We start from the raw sequence: 26,959 nt of genomic DNA on the forward strand, positions 1-26,959 counted from the left end.
AAGGAACATATAATAACCATTGAAAAATATAAATTAAAAATTAAATAACCTATAATCCTACTGAAAGACAATCATTTTTGTTTAGATATATTTCCTTAGAGTTTTAAAATGTATTTACTTTTTTAAAAAAAGAAACAAAATTGATATCATACTATATGTACATTTTTAACTTGATTTTTTTTCACTTAATCTGTCATGATCATTTTCCCCCATCATGAAAGTAGTTTATATTCTCTTTTAAACCTAATATTACATGATGCAAAGTGGTCTATCACATGATCCTACTTAACTTATAGTACATTTAAGTTGATTTATTAATAATGGTGAGTTTATTATTTCTTTGTACACATCTCTTTGGATCAGTCTTTGATTTTTTTTCCCTGGAACAGATTCCTAGAGTCTCAGATACTGCTGAGTCAAAAGACATTTGGATTGTTGTAATTTTTTTTCTGGGATTTGAGGAACCTGGCTTCCAGTTCTGTCTTGCCACTTCCCAGCTGTGGAATTTTGAGCAAGTTACTTAACCCCTCTAAAGCTGCAGTTTCCTCATTGATAAAATACAGATCTGAGAAATGCACACCGGAGAGGTGCGTGTGAAGCCTTTAGCCCGGAGCCTAGTATGTTGTGCATGCTCAGTAATGTTCACTTTCTGAACATTCTTTGGGAAAAAATGCATCAAAGCACACGTTTTAATGATGGGTATTGGTGTTATCCCATGGATTGTATTGATCTTGCCAATTCACTTCCCCCGACAGATCTTAAATGTACAGTTTGATAGGTTTTGACAAGTGTACACTATATGTGATCAATTCTCCAAATAATAGAACATTTCCATCATCTCAGAAAGTCTCCTTTTCAGTTCTCCCTAATCAGCCAGTGTTGATTCCATATGGATGTTGTACGATGTGAATATTCGTACTAGGAGCCTGAAAGTAAAATCACTTCTCAGTAACATCCTTGTGAGTATAAGGGGATGCAGTTCTTTTAGGTGACTTAATGCAGTGATGGTCTTGGTCAGAAGAAAGCCCCCAAAGACCTCATTTTCTGTCAGCTTTACTCTCGGTAGAGAACATAGTTCCAGGAGGCTAAACATCAACAATAGTTGTTGTCTGAGTATCTGAGGGAATATAGGTGGTTTTTATTTTTTGTAATGTTTTTAAAATGTTCTGCATAGAACAACCATTGCCTTTTTAATAATTAAAAATGTTATTTTCAAAAGGGATCTCATGTGATATTGAATATACCCCACTACAAGTTTTTTGATTATGTCAAAAAATAGGTGCCTTGCTGCTGCTGTAGCAGTTAAGGTCTGTCAAGCCTTGGCTTTCAGGCTGTGATCACTCTTTGTCTGTGAGTCACATCCTGGTCTACTCTGGGTGCCATAATGAACACTGACAGGCTGGGTGACTTACACAACAGAAGTTCATGTCTGTAGTTGTATAATCTGGGAAATCCAAGATCAAGCCACTGGCCATTTTGGTTTCTGGTATGAGCTCTCTTCCCAGTTTGCAGACTGCCACCTTCTTGCTGTATCTTTACATGCCTGATGGGGAAGAAACAAGCTCTCTGATGTCTCTTCTTATAAAGGCACTACTCCTGTCATGGGGGGCCCTCCCTCATGACCTTATCTAACCCCCATTACTTTCCAAAGGCCCCATCTCCAAGGACGAGGTGGTCAGGGCTTCAAGATATGAATTTGGGAGGTATGCAACCATTCAGTCCATCGCAGTGGTTCATTCATGTTTATTAAGCTTTCAATGTTTTCTATTATGTGAAGCAAGGTGCTTTGAGTCTACTTGATGGTACAGAATCTACCCAGAAATAATTTCAACCCTGAGGAGAATAGCACCTGCTGGAGTTGAACACACCATGGGCTGACATGAGAGAACAGCTGGGGATTAGCTGAGGGCACTACCATTCTTTTGGCTCACTGAGCCATGTATGTTAGTTTTGGAGCTATATTTTCCAGTGTGTTGAGACCAAATCCTCCTCCTGGATCCCAGTACTTAAGCCTGGCAGGAGAAATAGCTAAGCGGAATGTGGTGTGACCATTTGCCTTTTGATAGATAGCCTGCCTGAAGGTGGAATCTTTTTCCATTGTCTTGCAAATGTCAAATTTTACTTATCAGCAGACTTCCTAAGAAGAAATATAACTTGGTACAACCACATTACCTTTTGGCAAAGATGCCCAGACCTTGATGAATTCTGTGGGTTCAGTTGCAAAGAGTGAGTGAAACTGACAGGCAAACTACCTCTCACCTTGAAGAGTGACATCATTGAGCGATCCAGTTCCCAAAATGTGTGATGCTGCTCACAATGGGGAGATGGCAGTTTGACTGTGTGACCTTTCATTTCTCCTTCCTCAACCTCAGAATACCCCTCCAAACCTTCTCTTTCACATACAGAATCTCTCTCCTGCATTCTAGCCTGCAGTCTTAATATTTACCTGGTCCATGTCCCACTGACACAATTTTTGAGTCTTGGGGTTGGAAGGAAATTCAGTTATATACCCTTCTCTTTCAAAGCATGCATACCTAATAGCCTGCTGCACGGTCATTTTGTCTATACTTACATACCTCCACATGGAGAGGGGCTTGTTTCCTTCACTTCTAGGTATCAATGACTACTGGAAATTTCACCACTGTATTGACTAAAACCATAACTCTCAGTGTCTTCTATTCACTGGTTCTGAACCACTCATAAAGAGGAGACTGAAAAAACACAAATTCTACGGAAAAAAAAAAAAAGCCTTTCAGATATTTGGAGGCAATTTGGTTCTTCCAGTGTAGTTTTTCTGTCAAAGAAGGAAATATGATTAGTGTGATATTGTTCATCCTGGTTATCTTTTTCAGTCACTGATTTCTGAGCAGTCATAAGCCATCCACGTAATTTTTCATTCCTGATTAAGTATCTAATTGGTGTGTTACATTCTCCTTTTGTAAAATCAGCAGTATCATAGCTAGGAATTGGTTAGCTCGTTTTATTCCTCTTAAATAAGACTTTGGCTTTAAGTGAACTTTGTTGGTGCTGATTATAGGGATAGCAAGCCTAGTGGGAAGTCAATTGTTGGTGTGACGTTAGGCTCTTCAGAGTTTCCTTTTGCAAAGGTGAGGCATAGAATGAGTACAGATGTGGGGATGGAGGAGATGAAGACCTGAACACCTCGAGTTAGAGGAACATGTGGAACTCCTAGTCCAATGACACATCTCAAAGTTGTAAATACCAGGCTAACATTTCAGTGGCCATAGGCTCCAGGCTGATTGCATGGCAACACTGCAAATGAGAAAGTATGGACTGTAAGTCCATACCTTAAGTCTTAAGAGCAAGACTTTGGAATCAAACTTGGATTTGAAACTTACCTCTGCAGTGTACTAGCTCCATGATACTGGATGAACTCGTTAATTCCTCTAAATCTTAGTTTTCTAATCCATAACATGGAAACAACAGTACTGCCTGTCCCATGAGATTATTGTTAAAATCCAATTCATATGGCTTATTTCTGATAAGCCGGATACCATGTCTGATATCAGTTAATGTTCCATACATGTTATCAGTTAGAAAATAATCCAGGGGAGAAACGTGAACAGTGAACCCACTTAAGAGGTGCACAGATTTAATAAGGAAAGGGTAAATAAATTATGGTATATCCATCCTGAGGAATATTATGCAACTATTGAACAAATACCTGAGTTAGACTTATATTTATTCACCTGGATGGTTTTCTTCTGATAAATCAGTGAGAAAAATAAAATAGTATGTATGTTCATTTAAGTCCCATTTTTTGCTTAAAAAAACAGTAGAAAGCCAACTGTACATAGACATGTGCTTGGAAGAAGTGGGAGAGCAGAAACAAGTCTGGGATGGGTCGGACAGTTCTTAATTTTTCATTATGTGTCTTCAGATTGTACCACAGATTGTGGTGAGAATGGGTTACTTTTGTGATTTTTGAGAACCAGTATTTTTAAATGAAAGAAGCAAAAGGAATGGGGGCAGAGGAAGAGGAGAAATCAATCAGCAGAGCACGAGAAGAGATGGTCAGCCAGGAAGGGATGTCCTCTGGCGGCGGGTGCAGGATGAAGAGCTGGGAGCCTCAGGCTTTCTCTCTCATTTGTCATGGCTCTATCAGAGCTTGGCGTCCAGAGCTTTGCTTTCCTTGTTCAGTTTCAATTGCTACCCCTCCGTTTCTGGCACATGGTATAGAATGTTTCTTCTTTGTTTTTTTCATTTCTGTTTTTATGTCTAGCAAATGAGCTTGTCTGGGGAGATCACATTGGGAGAGATAAATGATAGAAAGATGGATATAAATAGGGTATTAGTTGTTGACTAAAGAGCAGTATTGATGTAACTTATTTAGATGTGTTAATACATAATCTGATAAATGTTGAGCTATTCTAAAAAGATTACAGTGAAACCTAAGTCCAGCCTCCAGATTTCTCTTTTTCAAGACAACCAGTTATCCATTTCTTGTATGTCCTTCCAGAAATGGTTTACACATACACAAGCTCTATATTTAAGGGTATTTCCTATTGAAAAACAAAGGGTGTTACATACTCGAAGAACAGAGGTTTTTCCTAAGCCTTTTGAAAGACCAACTCTGAACTCTTGTAAAAAGCTAGAAGTTTTGAGACTCCTTCTCTTCTCTGAGAAGGGTCTGTGGGTGAGGGCTTAAACCTGCAAAGAATTCTGCTCTTGTTGGAAAAACTGTGCAGATCTGTTCAGATCATGCAACAGGCTTATAAAAGTTTATTGCAGTTATATAGCTACAAAGAGAAATTTATTTCCAGCCCTACACATCCTGCAGTTGCATCAGTGGTTATTTATAACTGGAGTAAGGAGCAGCAGCACACACGTCCATGCTGGCTGCATGGGGCTTGCATTGCTTTGGGGCAGAGTGCTCATTTAGCAACAGTTTCTCAAGCCTCTTTCTCTATGAAGCACTGGAGCAGGCACTGTCAAAGGGAGAAAAATAAAACATGAGCTCTTACGTTCTGAAAACATGTGAGAGCTCTCCAGAGCCTGTAAATCAAGCAAGTTGTTGTTTAGTCACTGAGTTGTGTCTGACTCTTTTGTAACTCCCTGGGCTGCAGCCCCTCCAGGCTTCTCTGTCCATGGGATTTCCCAGGCAAGAATACTAGAGTGGGTTGTCATTCCCTTCTCCAGGGCATATTCCCTTCTCCAGGGCATCTTCCCAACCCAGGGATTGAACTCTAGTCTCCTATATTGGTCAGTAGATTCTTTACTGCTGAGCCACCCAGGAAGCAAGAGCAGGTGTTAAATGTTTGTTTAATACACGCATGAGACGCTTGCCCCTCCCTGGTTTGCCCTTAGTGAGGATTTTAACACTCCTTTGACGAAGAAATGGAACAGAGCAACACAGGAAAGCAGGTGATAGTGAGTCATGAAATTCACCCTTTAGGAGAATAGGTCTTGCCATCATGAGCCTTTCCTGAGGGACCCAGGGCTCTTGTGTTAATTCTTAGAGGGAGGAGGAAGGAAAACCTGTTTGGGGGGGGGGTGTGTTTATTTATTTGTTCTAATTCCTACACTAGTTGCTGGAATTAAGAAAAATATGCTGGGGCAGTGAAATTAATTTAAGACTCCATTGACAGCTTGAAATTAACTTAAGACTCCATTGACAGAGGAAAATTTTGACAAAGCGAACCTGAGGGCTAAATGTTGTCAGGATGGCTGTTTTTATTGCTACTCTTAAAAAGGGGGAGGGATTCAGTTTTGGCCTGAAGAACACTGAAGTTTTGTCTTCTTGTCTGTGAAGACACAGGTTCAAACCTGTCAGAGGCAGTCACTGAGTTTCCTTATGACTGACTTGTATGTGTGGCATCAATTTTTTTTTTCCCGTAAGAATCTAGATGAGTAATTCAGAAAGTTAAAAAATAGCAAAGGAGAAAGAAACTAGAAAAGCTAGCCAAGGTCTCTCCCAGACGCCAGGAAGGTCCACACAGACGGGAAACGTCTGTGAGGTCTCTGTTTGTTTCTCTCCATGCAAATCCTCAGCCATGCTCCGCAGAACTCGAGTGCTCTATCTGTTCAGCTGCCATTTAAGAAATAGGACTCTGTTCTCCGTGGCTTACTCCTTGGGGTTTCAGAATGTAAAATATGAAGTGTGTATAATCACAGTTCCCAGCATTTCTTGGCATTTCAGCTTTGGCAGCGAGAATGGGAAAAACTGAAACTTTTATGGCCGGGGAAGCTGAGTATAATCTTTGTGCTATGGCACCACCAGAGGAAGTATGTTAAAAAGCACTTTCCCTCCACGGTCTGTCTGAGGGGCGGCTGGCTTTGTCCAGTTTGCGGCAGCTAGGGTATAGTTTGATGTTGTGTTTGTATCCAAACAAAGAGGGAGTGTCGAGGGCTTACAATGCAGAGCATTTTCACAGTATCTCACAAGATATATAATCCAGGAAGGGTGGTCTGGGTCACACTGGGTGTAGAAAGAGTTAACCCCAGAACCAATAACTTTCCGGAGAAGCTCAAGATACAGTGCTTCCTAAGAACCCGTTCTCAAGATAACAACTCAGCAGAGGGTTAAGATGATAAGAGTTTAGGAAAGAACAAGCACTTTGTGGGACTTCCCTGGTGCTCCCAGTGCAGGGGGCCCGGGTTCACTCCCGGGGCAGGGAACTAGATCTCTCATGCCGCAACGGAGAGTTCACACACCACAATTAAAGATCCTGCATCCTGCAACTCAGCATGGCCAAAGAAATTTAAAAAAATAACAAAAAAACAACAGCACTTTTTAAGAGAAGAATTACAAGAAATTGCTTCCACTTTCAGTGGGTGGCTTACACAGTGGAGAGGTGGGTCAGCCCTGTGTTTTAGTTTTCCCAAGAAGTCCCACCTTGCCCCTGTGATTCCTCCTGAATAGCGGCCCCCTTTTACTTAGAGTCCCATTTTGGACAGTATACTGTACAGTCACCCTACAAAGAGGTGTCCGCATTCTACAACCTTTTTTTTTCTTCCTGTGAGATGACAGAACCAAAGACAAAGGGATATTTTTTAGGAGTGTGAAGGGTTCCCCTTCTGTAGGAAAGCAATTCTCCCAGCATTTTCCTTTCATGGACTCTTCTCCCCCCAGGCCATGAATTGGAAATTTAGTTCTTAACCATTTAAAAATATCTTTTTCGCATTGGTCACCATCTTGATTTGAAAGACACATGGAAGAAAATTGCCTTTCCCCTGAGTCCCATGTTTTATTTCCTTTGCATGATGCCTTAATATATTTACATGAGGTACAAATTTGTTAGTAGTCTTAACTTTATGGGTCCACATTCATTATTTGTGCATCTGTTTATTTACCCATCATTCATTTATTCACGCAACAAATCTTCACTGAGACCTACTTTGTGTCTAAGGATACCATAGTGGCCAAGACAGGCCAGGACCCTGCCTACAGGAAGCATATATTATAATGTAAAAATATTATAATGTAAACATATTAAAAGTAATTGCCAGTTGTAAAAATGACATGGAAGGAAATAAGTGAGTTTTTCACATTTAGTTTTACTCAGTGGAGCTAAAGAAAGGGAGAGAGAGAGAGACAGATGAATAACTCCCTGTCCACTTCTTTCGTTGCTGAACGTCTAAAGTATTTGCCTGGGGTCTCAAACTCAAATAGCTTCAGAATATGGACCCAAGGGGACCCAAAGTCACACCGTTCTAACCAAATAGAACTCGTGTGTCCTTACAACTGAAGTTCAGTTTAAAAATGAAAAACAGGGAACCCGAGGCCAGACCAGCAGGAAATGGCCACACTCCATTTGGCCCTGGCCACTCATTTCCTCCCAGACTCCCAGATGTCTGTTAGCTCCACATCATGCCCACAGGCCTGGTTCAGTCTCCCATTGCAGTTGGTCCCCATGTGTATCTCTCAGAGGAAATGAGGGCCCATGTTAGGATGTTACAGCCACGGGGAGCTTTTCCGCCTTGCTTTGGAAAACATTGAGCTATGCCTCCACAGCTTGGATGGCAAACAGACTCTGCTCCAGGAAATCTGCTGGAGAACCCGAGTGCTAGCAGAAATGTCAGGAGGATCATCTTTCATCGTGGAATTTCTGTACGCTTCTGCAAGTGCCATGAGTCAGCAGGAAGAACGTCACCATGCTGCAGCCTTATGCCTCGAATCAGAGTGGCTCTGGCAGTTGCCCAGCTCCACAGTTGTGTGCGGGGGGCTACGTGGCGTCACCTTCCATGCCTGGAATGCAGGCTCCTTCGAGCAGACGATGATGACCTTCCGAAGCCAAGTCCGCTCTCCTTGAGTTCTTGGGTGGGCTGACTCTGGAAAATGCTTCTTCCCGTCTTTAGCCAACGCCCACCCCCTGCCACTCTCCCAGAAAATTTCTCTTTGGTGCTAAGAATGAATCTCCTAGGAAACCAGACACTATCCTTAACCTAGATTCCCGCAGATGGGAGAGGCTATCAGTCCTCCTCCCTGTGGTTCCCTGGAGCTCTTTCTGAGACCAAGACAGAAAGGGAAAAAGAAAAACCCAAATAAGGAGGAACCTGACTGCCCCTTATTCCTATTGGCCACAGTGACTCCTCCTGAACAACATTTAATGCAGTACGTTGGTTGTAACAGAAAGTTTTTGCACCCAGTGGCCTTCCGTGAAGTCTCTTTGAAGGCATTGATGTCTTCAAATGGAATTACCTAGACTGTTTCTTTTGAAGGTGAATCAGTATGCGTAAGTCCTACATTTCCCTGTTAACATCTCCTTCCCTTTGGTTCCCTCAACTTTTAACATGGCAGCTGACAAGGAGAATGCATACTAATAACTACCATATATCCTTGATTCCAAGAAACCAAAGATCACAAAATGCTGGTGGTGTCTGATATGATGAAAATGAGGATACTGGCAACTGACAAGTGTTTTTATCATTAGTTTCAAGGAACTTCCTGTTTCAAAAGCATTCCATGGGATGCAGTGGGCACGAATCTTAGCATCAAGCAATACAGGTATTGGAGTTTCGTTCTTCTCTAGGTAGTGATAGACAGTTTTTATTTTTGTTTTTTTTCCCCACTCTACGTATGATGAGTGTGGCTTTTGTTGTTCAGTTGCTCAGTCATGTCTAACTCTTTGCAACTCCATGGACTGCAGCATGCCAGACTTCCCTGTCCTTCACTATCTCCTGGAGTTTGCTGAAACTCATGTCCATTGAGTCAGTGATGCCGTCCAACCATCTCATCCTCTCCCGCCCCCTTCTCCTCCTGCACTCAATTTTCCCAGCATCAGGTTCTTTTCCAGTGAGTCAGCTCTTTGCATCAGGTGGCCAGAGTATTAGAGCTTCAACATCATCCCTTCCAATGAATATTTAGGGTTGATTTTCTTTAGGATTAACTGGTTTGATCTCCCTGTCGTCCAAGGGACTCTCAAGAGTCTTCTGCAGCACCACAGTTTGAAAGCATTAATTCTTTGACATTTAGCCTTCTTTATGGTCCATCTCTCACATCCATACATGACTACTGGAAAAACCACAGCTTTGACTATATGGACCTTTGTCAGCAAAGTGATGTCTCTGCTTTTTAATATGCTGTCTAGGGTGGCTTGGTTAATGATATTATTAGCGCCATGACAGTGAAAGGGAAACAGAAACCTAGATGGCAAGGAAAGTGTATGATCAGCTGACTTTGAAGACTCTTCCCTTTTTTTCTGTGCTAGTCAGGCTTCTGCAGGAGACAGTGTATAAAGGTCAGGGTTATGTGCAGACACCATTTTCCAGTGTGTCAGAAAAGCAAAGTCAGTCTACCGCTCCTCTGTCTCTGTCTTGGTAGATTTGTGTTCCTGGTCATTTCTTTCCCCCAAACTGGGGAACCTAGTCTCAGAGAAGAGAAGGTTTGCCTATCCTAGTATTATTAATACATAGGGTAAAAGCAAAGAAATGCTGGTCAGGTGGTTGAATGTATCTTACACATGAGGCCCCTGTTCTGTAAATGGTCTTTGATTTCTCATGTCTGTAAATGTGTCTCAATGAGCGAAGCTTGAGGACATTATTCCACTCAGAATTTGTAGTCAACTTATTTGCTATGTTCTCAAACAGTGCTCGGAGAAGGCAATGGCACCCCCCTCCAGTACTCTTGCCGGGAAAATCCCCTGGACGGAGGAGCCTGGTGGGTACAGTCCATGAGGTCGCTGGGAGTCGGACGTGACTGAGCGACTTCACTTTCACTTTTCACTTTCATGCATTGGAGAAGGAAACGGCAACCCACTCCAGTGTTCTTGCCTTGAGAATCCCAGGGATGGGGGAGCCTGGTGGGCTGCCATCTGTGGGGTCGCACAGAGTCGGACACGACTGAAGTGACTTACAGTTCAAACAGTGCTACTAATTAGATTCACACACATCCCATTTGGCATCACTTCATTGCCATCCAGGTACTCACCTTCCCAAGGCGAGTATTATTCTGTCATGTCCAGAATTCCTCTAACGTGTTATTAGCAAGAGTGGTGGACCTGCTTCAATCCAGGGTCTGGAGAGCTGTGCAAAGGCAGAAGGGGACTCTGGAATGAAGTCCCAAACCCTGCCAGCTCTCTTCCAAGGAGTCGCTCCTCAGCCCCTGCCAAGAGCTTTTGGTTTCCAGGAATCACATTTGATGCAGGTTGTGAGTTATGGCACCAATGTGTGTTTGTCTTAAACAGACTTTTCGGTCTGGAAGGTGCCCTTCACCCCTCCTGACACGCTGTGGGGCTCTCATTTGCCCTTGTTTGGCTGGAGTTTAAAACATGCAGGCTCAGAGTAGACCATCGTTAAGTCTTTCCACAGGCTTTGTTTGACCATAAAGAAGCCATCTCCACCATTGAGCTACTCATTCAGTATGTCCTGCACATCTGCTTTGTACTGGATTTGTACCTGAAGACCTGAAGATAAGTAGAAAAGGGTGTTTTAGTCTACTGAGGGCTCCAAACGCATACATAAATTGACAATTTAAAACATGGTACCATAAATTCTCAGAGTGAAGCATAAACAGAATGCAATGAGAACCCCCCAAAAAGGAAGCAATTAATTCTGATGCAGAGGGTCAACAGAAGTTTTGGAGAAGAGACGGCATTTGGGCTGTAGGTTTTTAGTTAACAGCAGAACGTGGAAATACATGCCAGGTATCTGGAACACTAAGGCCAGAGGCCTGGAGACAGGAGGCGTTCCGTGCTGGGGAATCGTGAGGACTCCGTGTGACTGAAGGACCAGAGCAGGGGGCAGGTGGCAGTTTGAGGTAAGTTGGGGTGAGAGCATGGAAGGTTTGGGAAGTGGCCTAGCAAGTTTGGGTTTTATCTGCCTGTCAATTGATGTTATCAGAAGATTTTGAGAAAGAGAAAGAGACTAGTAGGAAGTAAGTGTGGCATGTTAAAATAGAGGGCAGAAGAGCAAGTCTGGAAGCTGGGAGTTCCACAACTCCAACCGTTGTGGAATAAGCCAGTCAAGACCTAGTCATAAATCATGCCAGTGACAGTGATGGAAAAGAGAGAAACGGGTGGTGGAGTGGAGGGAAAGCTGAGAGGACTCTGGATATGGGGACCGTGGAGTGCGCATTCAGGTTGACTCAGATTTCCCATGGAGAACTCTAAAGCTTTTAACTAAGTGAAGACAGCAGTGGGAAGTGTCCAGTTTTATCCTTTTGTGTTTGAAGGACTGAAATATTCCTAGTAGCGATGCTCCCAAATCGGTTAATGGCTAACTTCTCATACACCTCTGGATCTCTGGAGAGAGGTGTCAAGGTCAAGGTTTAAAATTAGGAGCCATCTGTCCAGGGTGCTATTTGAATCCAGGGCTTTCACTGCACACACAACCAGCCAGATTGTCCACTGGGCAACTCCAGGGAGTGCCACTCCGTCAGAGTCTGTGACGATGTGCATGATGACTGTGAGTTTCCCAGGAGGTGGTGGTAACATGTCTTGAGAAAGGGGTGCCTTTCTGTAATTTGCACAAAGGCGCCATATGGTCTAGCATCTGTGCTAGAAATAGACCCAGGCAAGGCCAAGAACAGAACCTCAGGGAACCGCCCACCCTTCAAGGGAGGGTGGAGGAGGAGCCCAGAACCGGAGATACTTAGGCGTGGTTAGAGACTTAAGGAAGACTGAGTTTAGTTGTCCTGGAATTTACCTAACAAAGTAGTCCCAGCTCAGTGAGCTCTCAGCTTACTTGGTTTAAGGACTCAGGTGTAGCCTCTGCAAATAATATCCCTTAGTTTTCCCTTCTCACACATCCCACGGGATCCTGGGGAATGGGCTAGTTAAGAGTCTTCATCTCTTTAGGATGCAGCATCATCAAATCTCAACTCTGCTTGCCGAGGACCAGCCCTGGGCAGATGAGCATGGTTCAGAGTAAAGAGATGTCTCTGACGTGCTCACTCCAGAGCTGACCCTGATAACTCCTAGGGGGCAGGCTGTGTTCACTGTCTCGAGGAAAGGGCACTCTCTCAGGCCACTCACCCCTGTCACGTTTGGCTCTGGCCACCTAGAAGGTAGGAGTTGCCAGGGGTGCTCCCAGACCAAAACAGGCAGAACCTTTCAGGTGGCCCTGAGTCCTGACCTCTGAGGGCCCAGGAAGGCAGAGGAAGCTTCTCGCCTCCTGAACCATGCAGAGAGGAGAAGGCATCCCCAGAGCCATGGCTTGGAGGCTGTCTCATCTGTCACCACAGATGAGAGCAGCACTCACAGCCTCCCCAACGTGTACCCACAGGATGGTACAAATGCTTTTTGCAGAAGAGAAGGCACGTACCCTGCCTTGGCGATGAGTCTCTGCCCACTCAGACCTGTCCTTGCTGCCTCCCAGCACTCATGACCTTGTTTGCATTGGTGGAAAGTTACAGGAGGAGCCATAGCACCACCTTCCTGGCCAGAAAGGTGTCATGAAACCCAGACCAAAAGTTCTGAAAGTTTGCATCTGTGAACTTGGGGGACCCAGGCCCCATAGGCAGATAAAACATTGTCGCGAATGGCTGTGAAACTCAGAGTGAAACAGGAGTTCATCAGAGTGGGTGGAACTCTGTGGCTTGTACCTTACCTACAACAGTTGGTCAGAATGTTCTGATTTCAGAATAATCACTTAGATCTTAAATGTTGGTGATTTTTCTTTCATCAGCTGATTCTCTGTTTTCAATTTGAATGAGGAAGAGTTCCTTCTCTAATGGGGAAAAAAATCACTTGTCTTGTTCCTGAGGCTTGTTTGTTTGGTTCCTGACCATATGTGAACCTAGGGGCCCTGGCTTCAGAAGCCCTCATGAAGCCTTGGGATGATTTCATACCCTACATCCTGAAAGTGGGCAGGTGATTGAAATACCATTTTAAAAGAAAGATCTCTGAAGCAGAGAGGAGAATTTTTCCATGGCTTCAAAGAGAAAGTGTAAGTGTAGAACCCCAAAAGCTGAGGTTTAGGAAATGTGTTCTTAAACTGCCTTCTCTGGAAAATGCAGGGAACCACTGGTTCCCAGTGAATCCCAAATAAACTTGGGATTTACCAACTTTCAAAAAGAGAGTAGTACCATATGGTGGGAATTGTGTTCTTTACTTCAGGCTTAAAGGCTTTTCTGAGATTTTAAAGTTAATTGTTCTGTAATATTCCATCCCTTCTGGTTTTGGAGTTTTCCTTGAGATGCCTTAAAAAAAAAATTAGATGAGCTTTTCAACTTGATGAAGGACTTCAGGAATCTCATTATTCTTTTTCTTCCTGGAGTGACCTTTTAATTTTATGCAGAATGTACAGAGGTGATTTGTCTTGTCTGGTTATAATACCACACTGTTATAAGGATGTTTAATCACTAGGCATACACATTAGTCATGGGTTGTTGTACCTACAAGCCCAGCTTTCTTGTATTAGCTCTAGGACTAGATTGGGAGCTAGAGGAGTGAGTGCAACTGCCTCGATGGCACAAAGAAGTCAACCCCAGATACAGATAACATTTCCTGTCATTTCTTCATTTCCTAAGCACCCATGATACACAGAACACCACCTAGGCATTGGAGGGAGAGACACTGGCCAGAAGAATTTTATATTCAAGGGGTGCATAGACAAAGGGAATGCAACCAGAGTTCAGGGTAAAAAACTGAGGGCTTGTTCAGTTCAACCAGCACATAATCATCCACACAGTCCTGTGCCAGGCCCTTTGCTCTGAGGTTAGAGAGCTGAAATAAGCATGGGAAAGACCTACAGGGAAACAGTGATTACAGTCAGTGCAATCAATGCTATAATTAGAAGTATGCACCAAGTTCCCACGTAGCATGGAGGAGAGACACCATGCTTGTCCAAGGAAGCGACACAGGAGGTTTCTGAGATGCAGAGCCTTCAGTGAGTCTGCTGTTGTCAAACAAGCCTGGAAGAGGGGAAGGAAGGAGGATGCTGGCCAGAGCTCCTCGAACTCTCTGCGGTGGGAAACCAGTGGATTTTCTTCCTTTCCAATCCATTTAGGACCAAAGCTTGTATAAAGTGTAATAAACTTTTTATTATTTTATTCACTTTATAAGAAAAATGAACTTTAAAAGAAAACACACATAGAAGCCCAAATTTTTATTAGATTGAGCAGGCATAAAATTACTGTCAAATAGTTGTAAAAGTGTCTACTAAATACATGCTGACTCTCAAGGTTTCTGCTTACTTCCTTGCTACCTCATGCATTCATTTTCTACTTCACTGGGGGCCAGCAGCTGCAGGTGAGTACCAGACCCCAGATCACACATCGAGCACACTGCTCTAGGCCCAGAGAGTGTTTGTCCACCAGAGAGCACGTTGCTCATCTGGGAGTGGAAAGCAGACAGGGGACGGTGTAGGGAGGAAGTAAGGCTGGCAGGGCCGGCAGAGGCCAGATGGTAGGGCATTACAGAGGCTACAGCCAGATGGGATCCTCTTAAATTCAGATGTTCAAGGGACAAGATCAGAATCGTCATTTCAAAAAGTAACTGGCAGAGCATGGAGAATGGAGGATTGAAAAGGAGAAAGAGACCAATGAGGAAATGCAGTGATCCAAGAGATGGGTTGGATAGAGCCTGTGGCAGTATGGTGCAAAGAAGGTATCCAATTCTAAATATAAGAAAGAGGTGTAATTTTCATTGGATGTGTTTATTGGATGTTAACAGTGGAGAGGAAGTGTTGTTCGGTCCCATTCCATTATTTTACAGATGAGGAAACTGAGGCCCAGGGAGGTGGCAGAGCTGAGACAAGAAGCCTTGCTTTCTGGCTTGAAACCGATGTCCCTGTCCCTTGACTGACTGATCAGACAGTGCACCAATAGTTCCTGCCTTCCAGCTTGACCCCTGACCCCTGTGCTGCCTCTCAGAAGAGGGTAGTATGCACATCCTTCAGAAGGTTCCGGTGTGCCCAGATGCCAGCCTGCACACCGACCCCCCCTTCCCTTCCCCCATGCTGCCCAGCAGCTCTCAGCCAGAGGGCCTGATTCCCTGTGCTCTCAGCTCACAACTTCTGTTTTAATGTCAGAAGCCACTCCCAGGCTCACTGTGTCTTCTGATGGCCAGTTAGACTCACATACATCCTATTTAGTCAGTCAACAGAATTCTTAATATCCTCCTTTCACAGGAACAAAGTTTGCTCTCACCAGTCAGCCAAACATTAACAGGCAGTCACCAAGCACGGCCAGTTTTACTTTCAGGTATCTCTTGGTTGGAATTGGTTTGGTTCTAATCAGGTCAGGAAGATTCCTGTCTGGAGTGGGGTAGACCTGAAAGTGTGTTCAGAGCCCCGAAGCTTCCTGGGGCGCCATCCTAGTCCAAGGTCACCCCCAGGACAGGACCCCAGCAGGCAGTGGGAGCTACATGTTTGGTCCAGAGATCCCAGAGAGGTGCCAGGGTGTCAGCACAAACCAGAATCAACCAGTTTCCTAAGAGTCTCCCCCCTCCAGCCTCCCTTAATCCAGCTTCACTGGGGTCTCAGAACCAAACCGACACCAGACGGCAGAGAGGGCAGGCTCCTCAGAATATCAGCCATTTATTAAGGGCCCAGGAGGTGGAAGGCACTGTGTTAGGCACCAAGGGGAACTAAAAAATACAAAGATAGAAAAATGAAAACCAGGGGGCACCTCCTTGGAGGTCACATATCGTTGGGAAAACAAGAACCATAAAAAAACAGCAAGATTTTGGAACTTGTACTCTCTGTCCACCCCTTCCCTTGAATACCTGTGACCTTTGTAGTTAAAGGAAGGTGAACACCAGTGCAGTGGCCTTGATAGAAATGCTTCAGTGTAAGCATGGTACTCGGAGTTGACTACTTATTTGTGAAAACACGTGACAAAAAAAGAGACTTGGATACACTGAAAAGATACCTTCATTTATCATCCTGTTGTTTAAACAGTGAACAGTTAGTAACAACATCTCCCAAAAGTGGCCTTGTGATGTCTGGGTTTTATCACTTCATTGAATGTATGAGGCCCCTCTGCATGATTGGGTGTGTGTCCCAAATAATGAGGCAGGGAACGGGTAGAAGATGAGGAGGAGTTTTATTTGATTGTATTGTGAGGTGTGGATTTCATGTCAGTTCTCCAGAAAGGAAATAAATGTCCCCAGCCACAGTGATGGTGGGGCTTACCTGGTGGCTCAGACGGTAAAGAATCTGCCTGCAATGCAGGGGACCTGGGTTTGATCCCTAGAGAAGGAAATGGCTACCACTCCAGTATTCTTGCCTGGAGAATTCCATGGACAGAGGATCCTGGCTGGCTACAGTCCATGGGTTCTCAAAGAGTCGAACGTGACTGAGTGACTAACACTTTCACAGTGATGTTATTGATAGCAACAGTAGAATTTAGTGACTTTCTTCTCCTCCAGCTTATACTGATTAAAGAGTTTCTCAGGTAGCACAGTGGTAAAGAATCTACCTGTCAATGCAGGAGACACAGGAGACTTGGGTTCAATCCCTGGGTGGGGAGATCCCCTGGAGGAGGAAATGGCAACCCACTCCAGTAGTTTTGCCTGGAGAATCCCATGGACAGAGGAGCCTGATGGTCTGCAATCCATAGGGTTGCAAAAAGTTGGACTTGACTAAGTACACACGCATGTACATACTGCTTATAAGAATGGTATCGTTTTTTAAGGGAAAAAACCTGGAAACAGAATTCCCATACAACCCAGCAATCCCACTGCTGGGCATACACACCGAGGAAACCAGAATTGAAAGAGACACATGTACCCCAGTGTTCATCGCAGCACTGTTTATAATAGCCAGGACATGGAAGCAACCTAGATGTCCATCAGCAGATGAATGGATAAGAAAGCTGTGGTACTTATACACAATGGAATATTACTCCGCTATTAAAAAGAACACATTTGAATCAGTTCTTATGAGGTGGATGAAACTGGAGCTTATTATACAGAGTGAAGTAAGCCAGAAAGAAAAACACCAATACAGTATATTAACGCATATATATGGAATTTAGAAAGATGGTAACGATGACCCTATATGTGAGACAGCAAAAGAGACACAGATGTAAAGAACAGACTTTTGACTCTGTGGGAGAAGGCAAGGGTGGGATGATTTAAGAGAATAGCATTGAAACATGTATTTTTAAAAAATGGTATGGTACTGTACCTGTAGTGAACTGGCTGGCAGATGAACTTAAACCAATCTTTTCCTGCTGTGCTGGGTGGGGCTGCTGATGCCGAACAGAGCATCTTAGTCCTTCAGAATGTGGTCTCAGCAAAGACGTGCAAAGGAGACGAAAGTGTTGGATGATGAGGTTGTGCCAGTTCTTGAGACATTTTGCTGGTTGTTGGCGCCGGGCGGGGGCACCTCAAGGCAACCTGCTTTGACTTCTTGATCTCTTCCCTGCAGAGCCATTTATAAGCCAGGTGTGTCACTTAATAATATAATAGACTTCCCTGCCCCAAACTCAGAAGCTTACAGTAGTTACTTAGAATTTAAAAAGTCTGTGTATACTCTATTATTTTTGATTCCCATAAAAATCTGAAGTAATAGGCCATGCTGTGATCTGTTATCTGGGTTTTTGGTTGATGAGGAAATAATAACTAATGCTTCCATAGCACTTCAATGCATTGTGGGCACTGTTTTAAGCAATGCGTATTAAAAACTCATAATTCCCATAAGGCAGGGACTGCTGTTATCTGCATTTCACAATAAGGAAATAAACATGGTGGTTAAGTAACTGGCCCAAGATCACACAGCTGGTGGAGAACAGGGCCAAGACTCCAGCCCAGGATGCCTGGCTCCAGAGTCCCTTAACCACACATTACACTATCTCTTGGAAACAGGCAGGCAAAAGTTGGTTGAATGACCTCCCCAAGGTTACCTGGGGAGGGGGAAGGAAGCAGACTGAGAGAGGTAAAAGGGGGCTCTATTGCCCCTAAGGGCATAGTTGAGAACTTGCGCATGGCCTCTGTCTGTCATTCTTGGCCACAAGTCCTGGTTTGCTCTGTCTCCAGAAATGGTCACTCTGGATTGTTACCAAATCATCAGCATGGACTATGGTTTCCTAGGAAATGTCAAATATGCCCCACCGGAGGATTAGAAATAACTCAGTTGATAAAGAGTTGGCAGCAATGCAGGAGACCCGGTTTGATTCCTGGGTTGGGAAGATCCACTGGAGAAGGGATAGGCTACTCACTCCAGTATTCTGGCCTGGAGACTTTCATGGACTGTATAGTCCATGGGGTCATAAAGAGTTGGGCTTGACTGAGTGACTTTCACTTTCAGAAAATAGTTATTGTTGCATGAGACTTTACATTTGCAATAGATCTTTAGATTGCTTTTTAAATATACATAGAGGCATGTATAATGCTGTGGCATGGGTTATTTATGAAGTGAAATCCAAGGTTAGGGTCTGTTTAGACTAAGATTGATCACCTTGTGACCTTAACAATGTTTTAACAGAGAAACTGAGGTGCTGGGAAAATTACCAAACTGAAATAGCCTATATTTATTGGATCAAGATTACTCCAGCATTCAGGCAAGAAGAATGTTAATCTCCTCTCAAAAGCTGTGTTCATCTGCTACTTTTGCTTGCAAGTTAGGTGATACTTTCCAAAGCAAAACTAAGATGCACAAGCTAAAAATACTTTTCCTCCTGATTTGTGAATTCTGTTGATTTTTAATATCATAGGACGTTCATGGTTCTCACTTATGCATTTAACAGATTAATAAGAAGAATTGTTGTTGTGTCTGACTCTTTGTGACCCCATGGACTCCAGCATGCCAGCTTCCATGTCATTCACTATCTTCTGGAGTTTGTTCAATTAAAAAGAATATTCAGTTCAGTCGCTCAGTCGTGTCTGACTCTTTGCGACCCCATAAATCGCAGCACGCCAGGCCTCCCTGTCCATCACCAACTCCCGGAGTTCACTCAGACTCATGTCCATCGAGTCAGTGATGCCATCCAGCCATCTCATCCTCTGTCGTCCCTTTTTCCTCCTGCCCCCAATCCCTCCTTCCCAATCAGAGTCTCTTCCAATGAGTCAACTCTTCGCGTCAGGTGGCCAAAGTACTGGAGTTTCAGCTTTAGCATCATTCCTTCCAAAGAAATCCCAGGGCTGATCTCCTTCAGAATGGACTGGTTGGATCTCCTTGCAGTCCAAGGGACTCTCAAGAGCCTTCTCCAACACCACAGTTCAAAAGCATCAATTCTTCGGCGCTCAGCTACATAAAATTGGGGAGTCTTTGGACAACATCTCCACATATAAGTGCTCATGTATTTCAAAGTGAACAATGTAAATGGTTTCTTGAAAAACATGGGCTCTTTGGTTTCAAGACTAAGTCCTGGGAACAGATAGGGTAGGTATTGAGGAAGTAGCAATGACTTCTCCCAAAGGGAATGTCTGAGGGGAAATTTTGATGCTTTTCACATTTTGCTCTGATATGCATAGCATTAGGAGGAAACCAGGAAAGTTCCTTCTTGGAAAGAACTCAGATGTGTGTTGCTGCCCTGCACCCAGCTTGTGATCAGTAGTCTGGAAATGACCTGTGGAATATTCCAGGCCTGCTCTTGGAGTTTGTAATCTGATTGGGGAAAGCAAGACGTTTTGTGCAAAACAGAATTAGAAGACAAAGCAGTACCGAGTATAAGCCATAACTAAGATGTGAGGTTTCCATTGAATTCCTAGGACCTGGGAGTGCCTCTGAACTCCAGGTGTCCTTGGGCTTTTCAGAGACTTTCCTTTAGATGGCTCAGGTTTCTTCTCCGATGGGGAGAGCAGATAACTGGATGAGACCTATAGGTGTGGCTGAAAGTTCCGCTTCAAGTCAGCCATGGTCTCCCTCCATCTCCCTTCCCCGCCTCTCCCCTCTGAAATTGCTATTGTGTAAGGTATTACTAATGCTGGCAAAGATTTGTGTTTAGCCATTTGCCAAGCATATCCGTTCCTGGGTTGGGGCTATAAACTCTACTCCTTCCTGCCATAAACTATTCCTCATCACCCCCTCCCAGTAGTACCCATGTCCCCTTGACATATTCTGCAAGGCTGCATGTTCCTTCAGCATCCAATCCTAACTTCAGCAACCTAACTCTTGCTACTTGTTCACCACAGGTAGTAACCCTGGCAAAGGAGGGACATTACTATCTCTTCTCAGTGGACTCTCTTCAGGGAACTGCCTCAGTAACAGGATCTAGCCCCATTAGTCAGAAGAGCCCTGGGTTTCCTTTGAGGGAGCTAGTAGCCACAGCTGGACAGGTTAGGATTCTCATTGTCCCTTATTTACACTGTCTCCATTGTCTCCAGCAATGATGGCAGCAACCACGGCTGGCATTTCCTAGTGCCATGTGCCCTGTAATGTTAACAGAGCCGCACTCTATGAACCTGTTTGTTGGTATTGGTGCTGTGTGTCCAACATAACCCTGGTAGGATCTGTCATCCCCATCTGGTCCACAGCTGCCCCAATTGTCCTTAGACTCCTCCTGCTTAGGAAGGAGCCGTGTTCTGATTCCTCCTTATTGGAAATCTTTCCATCCTCATCTTTATGCACATGCCCTGCAAGAAGCCAGCCAGTGAGGAGCTTCTGCCTGCCTACCCTGACCCCAGCTTGCAGGCTCTCAGAATCCCATGACTCGCTGATGCTGTTGGTGATCTTGCAGCTGGAGAACCTTTATTTCCTTGTTGTATTTCTATGGTTGGGAAGCCAAGCTGCCCTGGCAGGTGGTTTTCCATGGGTCAGTTGCACTTGGCTCTCTGCAGTAGGGGGCCTGTGTAGTTAAAGGAGGATTCAGCTTGTTGATCACTTTGTTCCCCTGAGTCATCAAGTCCAGGTCTGACGTTGTACCCAGCATCTCTTCTCTGTTGGAGCTAGGCCCGATGGCCAGAAGGTCCCTGGCCACCAAGGAGCTGTCATCTCCTTGGTGTCTTTGTCCCAAGCCCTCTGCTCTGCCTCCTGCTCTCCCACGGGATGCTGCAAGGCATCTCGTAGGAAGTGTTTTGACAAGAAGGATCGGTGAGAGTTTTTTCTTGGCAACTATAAAATAAAAGTACTGTAAGGAGCTCCTAAATAAATTTGTGCTGCTTCAGCCAGGGAATTTCAACCCTCCTGGAAGCGTAGGGGAAAGTGGAATGAAAAAAAAAAAAATGGAAGGCTCAACTGCCAGTTTGATGGCTCATTCATCTGATGGTCCTCAGGAGGTGTGTGATCCGCACAGGGTGGACATTAGCCAAACTCATTGCCTCTTGCATTTGTCCAGAGAGTCCGCGAGTGTTTTCTTTGTGCTTCTTTTTTCCCTACCATCAGACAAGGCAGGGGGAGATTTCTCAGTCCCTTTGCTCAAGTTGGTCTTGTGTGTACACAGGGGTGATGGCGGAAACGAGCTGCCTGTGTATCAAGTGCACCAAACAGCAGAGCTGGACGGAGCCCAGCACCTGGCCTGCGGGGGTTCGTTTGTGAGTCTCTGGCTCTGTTTTAAAGGGGGTGTAATAGCCAGCCTTGCCACAGAGTCATTTTTTATGATCATTTCCCACCTCAAGTAGCTGTTGGGAAGAAATATGAAAAGGTAGGGGAAAAGAGCCACAGAGGAGCTTCTAACATTTTCTGGGTTGGAAATTGTTTTACTGTTTTTCATTCACTAGAAAATAAGTTATTTTACATTCACTCTCATAATGATGAATGTTCATGCTTCATATATTAGTTCTTAAGCCAGTGCTGCAATAGATCAGCCTCACAAACACCAGCTAAAATGTCACTTTATGAGGACAAATGGCATGGGGACCTCATTTAATAATTCAGAACGTTGCTTCATTTAGCAGGGGCCTCATTTTCATCTTTAAGTTCATTAAGACTTTAGGGACATATCATGGAGCATTTGAAAATATCAATGCCATTCATGGTAATTTCATATATGTGAGACACTTTAAATAATTTCATTGGTTAAAAAAAATGAGCTTATGACAACAGATCAGAATTCCAAGTACACAAATGTTCACATTCCCTAAGGAAGTAAGGCGATTTTTTTCAACATGCCCTAGCAACCTGGTTTCCAGAATAAATCGTTTCCACTCCTACCAGTAGATCACTTTCCCTACACATCTTTGTTGGGAATTATAGCCTGAAAGAGTAGAGAGACTAAAGAAAAGGACTAAAGCCAAAATATATAAATACATATCTTATGACTTTTTCCTGGTTATCAAATTAATATGTAATTCCTACAAAAAAATTTAGAAAGTACAAAAAAGAAAAAATCATTGGTGAACATATCACCTAGACTTGTAATCTTTTAGCTTTTCCCAACTCTCCCTTCTCCCTCCTGTCTTTCTTCCTTCCCTCTCCAACAGTTGTAACATAATTAAGAGAATATTGAAAGTACAATTTTGTGTTCTGCTTTTTCATTTAGAATTGTATCATCCTGTAAATAAGTCATGAAACCCAGCAGCTATAAAAAGATTGATTGATTATATAAAAATATGAAAGTTATCATAAACAAAACAAGCTGAACAATAATATTTGCAACCAATTAACAAATTACTGCTGTCCATTATGTGTAATGAATCTCTACAATGTAATCCAAAAACTAACTCAAATTTTAAAACAGGTAAAACTTGTGACTAGGCAACAGGCAGAAGAAATACAAATGGCCATTAACCATATAGATTTTTTTTTTTAAGTTCAATCTCAATAATCAAGAAATGAAGGTAAGACAGTGAGATCATTTTCCCCTGGCAAATTGGCAAGGATAGAAGGGTGATCACATCTAACTTGAATAAGGAAGGTAAATGGACGCTCTTGTACACTATTGGTGGGAGTATAAGTTGGTGCCAGCTTTTTAGAGGGCAGTTACTCAACTCTGTTTAAATTTTAAACATTTGTACAGTTTAACACAGCATTTCTACTTCTAAAAATGTAACCCTTCTACAAGAGTGCAAATAATGTTCGTTACTCCATGGACACATGGAGTAATGTGGGTAAAGTCGCAAGCAATTAGAAAAAAATCTACACATTTATGGAGAAGGACCTAATTAAATCATGGAACATCTTTATAATGGAATTTTATGTAACCATTACAAAGAATGAGGCAGATCTACAAGATATAGAAATATGTCCAAAAGTTCATTAAGTGAGAAAAGTAAGTTACTTCATAACATTTGTTAGTGTAGCACTAAGAAAAGATTCTATGACTATAAACCTGTTCTTGTTTTCTCCATAATTTTTTTCAGGAATGACAGAATTTAAGATAATGAAAATAGTACTTGTATAATCACAAAAGAAATCATTTTCAAAAGACAAAATTTCTGTCATAAACATTTCCCTGGTTTGTTTGTCCTTCATTATACCTCATACAATTTTAATAGCCTTCATAAAATTCTGTCATGGATATACCATAATTTATTTAGCTGTTCCCCTCTTAATAAATAATTTAGCTTGCTTCCAAAATTTGCTCTGTTATGCACAATACAACAACAAACATTTTTGTAAAGTAAAAGACCTAAATCTACACTCCCCAAAGGATCCCTTTATGTAGCAGAGGTTGAGAGTTTAACCTAGAAAGAATTCAAGACATGGTTTTGAATGTGAAAAGGTAACATTTTCTAAACCTTTTAAATCTTAACAGGACTACATATGGTTCATTGGAGGCAAAAGAGTTGGATCTTTCCTTCCTGGTACTCAGTTGTGCTACCCACTCTGACTAATTTATCTCACTGGAAAAGATCCTGATGCTGGAAAAGATTGAGGACGGGAGGAGAAGGAGGCGACAGAGGATGAGATGGTTGAATGGCATCATTAACTCAATGGACATGAGTTTGAGCAAGCTCAGGGAGATAGTGAAGGCCTCGGAAACCTGGTGTGCTGTAGTCCATGGGGTCACAAAGAGTCGAACACGACTGAGTGACTGAACAACAAAGTGTTTGTGGTCTGAGTGTGAAAATGACCAGGGATGTTATACTCAGGATGCTCTTTGCAGAGCTTCATCCCAAGCCTTTGCCTTTCCATTCCATTCTCTCTCCCCAGGTGATCATCCACACCCAACTAATGACTCGTCATTTTCTATCCCTGGCCTGGCCTTTCATCTAAGCTCTAGCAGTGTATATTCAGCTGCCCATTAAACATGTCTACTCAGATGTCTAAAAAACACAATATGTCCAAAATAAATTCTTTGAACCAGAACATGCTCATACGTTCTTCTTTTTTTACCTTCTACATCTTTCCATTACTAAATCCTATTACTTTCTTCCTCTGGTGGTTTTCCATCTGTCTGGTTCTCTTTACATTACTGCCCCACCCTGGTCCAGACAACCATCAGTTCTTTTCTGATTCCTTTAGTAGCTTCCCCACTGGTCTCTTCATGTTCTGTCTCTTCCCCTCTGACCTGTTTTCCTTGTAGCTGGAGGGGCTTGTTGTAAAATCAGATTAATGCCATCCTTCTCCTGTGTAAGACCTTTCAATGGTTTTTTTTTTTTTTCCCCTCTTGGACCAAAGACTGAAATCGTCACTGGGCCCTGCTGTATGAGGCTCCTGCTCTTTCCTGTCTCCTTTAATCTTCTGAGCCCCTTGCATATTGCCTGGCTCATGGATGGTACCCAGAGATTTGTTGGATGAACGAATGACTGAATGTCTTCTGTTAGATAGCACATAAATGGCATTACTATAACATGTGATAAAACCACATTTTAGGCTTTTGCTTTTTCAGTGACGTTGTAGAATTCTTTTACCAATTTAATACAATTGGCCCTGCTTCAAAAACCTGTCAAGTTTATATAAACCCAGATATTTAACACACAAACTAACCCTAAATGGTTTTGTTTTGAGACTAAGATCATAATCCAAATTCACTTTCTTGGCAAATGCCACCCCTTAACTCTTGCCTACATGTCAGCTTTTCTTCCTTAGAAAAGTTATCCTTAGAGTTATCGTCATAGTATTTGACAACTCGAAAGAGATTTGCTATGTGTTCCCCTACTCCAGTACCTTCAAGGATTGTGTGAAATCCAATCAACTCCTCCACACAAAAGTTAAGAACCAAACAAAAAATTTATTTTTCTAGAATTTTGATTATGCATTTAATAATGTGTCACAAAAATGTGACACATTATTTGGCAAATCAGTCTCAGGATATTTGTTGATTTTCAGATGGTTCTTGTTTCAGCTGATGAAGTTCTCTCAGGAAACCGCCTACCAGGAGAATCAGCCAGTGACACAGTGGCACTGATGGAAGAGAGGGTGCCTACTGTGGTGGGTTTGGAGCCCGGGACTTAGAGGGCAGTGAGCAGAACTGAATTCAAATCCTGACTTTATCCCTGGATCACTAAATGATGTTGATGTAGACCTTACTTCATAGGGTTGTTTTGAAGGTAAAATAAGAATGTGGATGAAGCACTTAGCATTTAGTGAACATTCAGTGTATGTTACTACTACTGACACTAATCGTTGTTATTGTTGTTGTTGTTTTGTTATCATCCTCATCTAGACACACGCACACACATACACACACACACATACACACACACACACCCAAATGAGCAAACGGACAAAAAGCAGTATACTTAAAATAGTATATTGACTGTATATTTTAGGATAACTAATAGCAAAGTTGTACTTTATCTAAAAAATAGTCTTTTAGATTTAGATGTTAAAATATGGATAGATGAGGCGATTTCATATTTTGGATTTGCTTCCAGATCCGACAAAAAAGACGGGTCAAGAAGGGAGTAGAAGTACAGTTGAAACACGATTGGGCATTGATAGCTGTTTTTGCTGTGTGATCACTACAGGAGTTGTTATGTTATTCACCATACTTTCATATAAGTTTGAAATGTTCCATGATAAAATTTTTTAAGATACATTAAAAATAGCTTCTGAATAACCTCTTAGATACATTGTTGTTCAAGGAGCCAGTCTCAACTCACTGCTCTTTATTTCTTTTGGAAGAATAACTAAGTCCAGAGGTCTAAGCAGTAAGACTCCTGTCATTCTGTTTTATGACTCTCAGAATAGCTCATGGTGGAAACAAAACACATACAATTTCTGAATTTCCTTTGTTTTCAACCACTTCAGAATCCTCTCTGAAACCACTGTGGGCATTTTAAGTAACCCTCATTACCCCAGCAAGAACAATGTACCTTTCAGACCATCAGGGAGGATAAAATAACTCTTTCTACCCTTCTGTGCTTGCATAACAAAGGTAGAGCTATTAAATACCACTGCTCAATAAGCTAATGAATGATGAGGCCAGAATTGTGTATTTGGTGTTTTAGGATCTGAGCCTGTGCCCTGTATGAACTTGTAATCTTCATTGTGGAGCCTTGTTAACTTCGGCTGCTGACTTACATGTTGGCTGGGGAGGCTGAGGAAGTCCAAAGCCCAAACTGACTTCTCTGCCTATTTCATATTCAATTCAGGAGTCAAAGAGTGACTTTTTTTTTTTTTTTTTTTTGCTTTGGTTTTTTTTCTTTAAGTGAAGATAGCTATTTACCCTTAGAGTGGAAGCTGACAATAGCCACAAATGGCTCGTGTTCTCCTCTTTCATATGCGTGTGAGCAAGGGGAAAGGATTATGCTTGGGTCCTCTCTGCTTGCCCCTCCTAAAGTGGTGT

General features: G+C 42.9%; 1 protein-coding gene and 1 long non-coding RNA gene across 3 annotated transcripts in view; one reads left to right on the forward strand and one right to left on the reverse strand.

Annotated features, from left to right (window-relative positions):
* PRKCH (protein kinase C eta) overlaps positions 1-26,959 on the forward strand; it is a 232,329-nt gene that overhangs the window by 177,145 nt on the left and 28,225 nt on the right. The window lies entirely within an intron of this gene.
* On the reverse strand, positions 7,157-17,827 carry LOC133254797 (uncharacterized). The gene is made up of 2 exons (XR_009738768.1): positions 17,533-17,827; positions 7,157-10,865 (listed from the first exon to the last, which is right to left on the reverse strand). It is a non-coding gene; the product is annotated as an uncharacterized LOC133254797 (long non-coding RNA).

This window comes from Bos javanicus, chromosome 10 (assembly GCF_032452875.1).
Source record: "Bos javanicus breed banteng chromosome 10, ARS-OSU_banteng_1.0, whole genome shotgun sequence".
In the NCBI taxonomy this organism is placed as follows: domain Eukaryota; kingdom Metazoa; phylum Chordata; class Mammalia; order Artiodactyla; family Bovidae; genus Bos; species Bos javanicus.